The sequence below is a fragment of the Giraffa tippelskirchi genome, chromosome 5 (genome assembly GCF_054371585.1).
Source record: "Giraffa tippelskirchi isolate mGirTip1 chromosome 5, T2T-mGirTip1v1.2.pri, whole genome shotgun sequence".
NCBI classification, from domain to species: Eukaryota; Metazoa; Chordata; class Mammalia; order Artiodactyla; family Giraffidae; genus Giraffa; species Giraffa tippelskirchi.
In genome coordinates this window covers 49,312,002-49,315,776 of record NC_137279.1, presented here as the reverse complement: position 1 = coordinate 49,315,776, position 3,775 = coordinate 49,312,002, and the positions used below count along the sequence as shown (strand labels likewise).

General features: G+C 45.1%; 1 pseudogene; it reads right to left on the bottom strand.

The window, feature by feature from the left end:
- Positions 1-1,285: 1,285 nt before the first annotated feature.
- On the bottom strand, positions 1,286-1,522 carry LOC145504853 (cytochrome c oxidase subunit FA4 pseudogene; annotated as a pseudogene).
- Between the last annotated feature and the right edge of the window lie 2,253 nt (positions 1,523-3,775).

Genomic DNA, 3,775 nt, shown 5'->3' with positions numbered 1-3,775 from the left:
CTGAGAGGCACTGTTGTCTAGAGCTGCAGTCCTGTAGGGCATGGTGCAGCCCCTGCCAGGGCTGAGGACAAGAAGAAGCTAAGAAGATGCTTCCACACTTCCCTCTGCTCCCATCAATGGTGTGTTGAATCCAGTTAATATTTCATGAGAGCCCACCGTCTTCAACTCTTTTAAGCTCTAATTATTAACCTGGTTTGAAATCTCTCAAGGTGGAGTATTTGCACAATAGAAATGGGCAAATGCTACAAATCAGGATGTTTTTCTTTGGTGAGCTGGCCGATAAACATTTGCTAGCACTCCACTGCCTCCTGCTTTCTCATCTCCTTTTTCTGCCTAAGCCAACAGGGAGGCAGAGGGTGAGGGAGCTTGGGTGAAAGAATCCCTATGGGCTAGCCCCTGGGGTGTGAAACAGGGCTGGGAGGGAGGGTGGTGCAAGAATTGTATGGGAGGAAGGGGCAGCAAACAGAGAATAAGCAGCACATCCTGCTGTCACTTAAAAAAAATTTTGATTGTGTGGGATCTTCCTTGTGGGGTGAAGGAGCTTCTCTAGTTGCATCGCATGGACTTAGTTGCCCCATGGCATGTGGAATCTTATTTCCCAATCAAGGGTAGAAAGAACCTGCATCCCTTGCATTGGAAGTTGGATTCTTAACCACTGGACCACCAGGGAAGTCCCCTGCTGTCACTTTTGATCCTCTTGTATGCATGCGTGCGTGCTAAGTCAATTCAGTCACGTCTGACTCCTTGCGACCCTATAGACTGCAGCCCATCAGGCTTCTCTGTCCATGGGATTCTCCAGGCAAGAATATTGGAGTGTGTTGTCATGCCCTCCTCCAGGGGATCTTCCCAACCCAGGGATCGAACCTGTGTCTCCTCATTGGCAGGTGAGCTTTTTACCACTAGTGCCACCTGGGAAGTCCATTGATCCTCTTATCCTGCTCTAATTGTTTTAAGAAACTCATCACCACCTGTCATATTGCAGGCTCACGTTGACCCCCCTGGCTCTCTCACTAGAAGGGAAGCTCTTGGAGAGAAGGGACGCTCTTGGAGAGAAGGGACTTTGATTTCTTTTCTACCAAGTCTTTAGTACGTTGAACAGCTAGCAGATTCTCAATAACCTTTTTTTAAAAATTTCAGATTATTTATTAATCAGTGTAAACCCCAACACAATACACCAACATGATTTCATGCATTTAAGGGGATATATTTCCTGGCTAAGTGATAAATTGTGCAATGGCTTCTGAAAGACCTTCATTCTAAGCAGCTTTATAGTGAAACATTTCATTTAGAAATCTGGACCTTTTATCTTCAGGTTGTTGTAATCTACATTCATTGGGTAGAACTTGTATTGATTATTGGGACCCAGTTTGTTCCAGGGTTCTGGGTTATTCTTTCTGTCCCAACTGACATCTGGATTGAGCAATGCCAAGCACAGGACATCTGCTGCTGCTCCAGTACCTCCTGCTCCAGTAAGTATGAGAAAGGGAATCAAACGAGGATGCTACTTGGCCTGACCAGTCATCTGAAAGTGAAAGTCGCTCAGTCGTGTCCAACTCTTTGTGACCCCATAGACTTTACAGTCCTTGGAATTCTCCAGGCCAGAATACTGGAGTGGGTAGCCTTTCCCTTCTCCAGGGGATCTTCCCAACCCAGGGGTTGAACCCAGGTCTCCCACATTGCAGGCGGATTCTTTACCAGCTGAGCCACTAGGGAAGCCCAAGAATACTGGAGTGCGTAGCCTATCCCTTCTCCAGTGGATCTTCCCGACCCAGGAATCAAACTGGGGTCTCCTGCATTGCAGGCAGATTCTTTACCAACTTAGCTGTGAGGAAAGACCAATCATCAAGTGGGGTCAATAACTTTTGTTGAATGAAAGAGTACACGGCAGAATTTAAGTGACTTAAGAGAAGTGCTGAGCTATGCAGAAGAGAGATTCCACATAGTATGGCATGTCAAGTACCTGTGCAACACCCAGAAGGAAAGGTCTAGCAGACAGTTGGAGAAACAGAGATTGGAGTTGAAGATTTGTTGTTGTTGTTCAGTTGCTAAGTTGTGTCTGACTCTTTGTGACTCCATGGATTGCAACACACCAGGCTCCTCTGTCCTCCACTATCTTCCAGAGTTTGCTCAAATTCACGTCCATTGAGTTGGTGATGCTATCTAAGATACAACCTGATTATGTTCTATCAGATTGAGGGCCTAATCGTGGAGGACACCAGTCTGCTGATACCACTGGAAGAATGTTAGAGAAGGGGACAAATGCCAACGACAAGCCTTGGAGAGGGGAAGGGGGAATGAAAGAAGCAGAGAGAGATAGCCCAGACAGGGAAACAGGAGAATGAGCATGAGGTGTGGAATCTAAGGAAGGGGCATGTCAGGGAGAAGGAGGTGAGTGATGCCCGTGGAAACTGGCATTTAGTTAACACTCAACCCATGTTTGTGCTGAATGAGGTCAAAGTGAAGCCTGAGAAATGGCCACTAGACTGTATAAAGAGGAATCACTTGTAACCAACACAAGGCATTTTAATAAAGTGGTAGATTTAGAAGCCAGATTCCAGTGAGTTGAGGGATGAATGGGTCACTTTAAAAATTCAGTGTATAATGCTACAACACAGATGAAACTTGAAAACATTCTAAGTGAAAAATGTCAGTCATAAAAGACTGTAAATTGTGTGATTGCATATCTCTGTGACAGAGAAGGCAATGGCACCCCACTCCAGTACTCTTGCCTGGAAAATCCCATGGATGGAGGAGCCTGGCAGGCTGCAGTCCATAGGGTCACTAAGAGTCGGACACGACTGAGTGACTTCACTTTTCAGTCTCATGCGTTGGAGAAGGAAATGGTAACCCACTCCAGTGTTCTTGCATGGAGAATCCCAGGGACGGGGGAGCCTGATTGTCTGCCATCTATGGGGTCGCACAGAATCGGACACGACTGAAGCGACTTAGCAGCAGCAGCAGCAGCAGATCCCTGTGAATATACCATTGAATTGTATACTTCAAATAAGTGAGTGTATTGTATGTGAATTATATGTCAGTAGAGATGTTATTTTAAAATATGCTATGCTCATATAATGAATATCGAAAAACAGAGCAACCCAATCAACAAATGGGCAGAAGACTTAAATAGACATTTCTCCAAAGAAGACATACAGATGGCCAGTAGGCACGTGAAAAGATGCTCAACATCACCATTAGAGAAATGCAAATCAAAACTACAAAGAGATATTACCTCATACTGATCAGAATGGCCATCATCAAAATGTCTACAAATAATAAATACTGGAAAGGGTGTGAAGAAAAGGGAATGCTCTTATACTATTGGTGCAGTCATAGTGTGATGAATGTAAATTGGTGCAGCCACTATGGAAAACAGTATGGCAAGTGAAAGAAAGTGAAGTCACTCAGTTGTGTCCGACTCTTTGCCTACCAGGTTCCTCCATCTATGGGATTTTCCAGGCAAGAATACTGGAGTGGGTTGCCATTTCCTTCTCCAGGAGATCTTCCTGACCCAGGGATTGAACCCGGGTCTCCCACATTGTAGGCAGATGCTTTACCGTCTGAGCCATATGGAGGTTCCTTAAAAAATTTAAAATAGAGAGTTACCATATGATCCAGCATTCCTACTTCTGGGTCTGTATCTGGAGAAAACTCTACTTAGAAAAGATACATGTACCTCAGTGTTGATATCAGCACTATTTACAATAGCCAAGATGTAGAAGCAACCCAAGTGTTTGAGAGGGTAACGGGCAGGAAGGGCAGGGGTCTCCAGAGG